The sequence below is a fragment of the Morone saxatilis genome, unplaced genomic scaffold (assembly GCF_004916995.1).
Source record: "Morone saxatilis isolate NCDOM2014 unplaced genomic scaffold, NCSU_SB_2.0 Contig9, whole genome shotgun sequence".
Lineage (NCBI taxonomy): Eukaryota > Metazoa > Chordata > Actinopteri > Moronidae > Morone > Morone saxatilis.
The window spans coordinates 16,823,854-16,824,101 of record NW_023340268.1 but is presented as its reverse complement, the minus strand read 5'-3'; the positions used below and the strand labels follow the sequence as shown (position 1 = coordinate 16,824,101).

Here is a 248-nt window from a genome sequence, read left to right as displayed (position 1 = left end):
ACACACACACATACACACACGTATCTCCATCATATAGATCATCAAATGATTCACCTGCCTTTCTCTCATGGTTAATGGCACTCTTCAGATGTGTACCTCCCTCTAATTTCCTCTTTTAGCGAGCAGTGATCAGTTGTCTTTATTGCAAACCATTATAAGCCCAGCTGACAGATCCTGTCAACACAATGTGGTGATGGAGAAAACACAGATTCCTCTCCAGCAGTCTCACGCACACACACTCACACACA

The 248-nt window shown here is 43.5% G+C and overlaps 1 protein-coding gene across 2 annotated transcripts in view; it reads right to left on the bottom strand.

The window, feature by feature from the left end:
* The window catches only part of kiaa1522 (KIAA1522 ortholog), a 33,002-nt gene that overhangs the window by 22,979 nt on the left and 9,775 nt on the right, over positions 1 to 248 (bottom strand). The window lies entirely within an intron of this gene.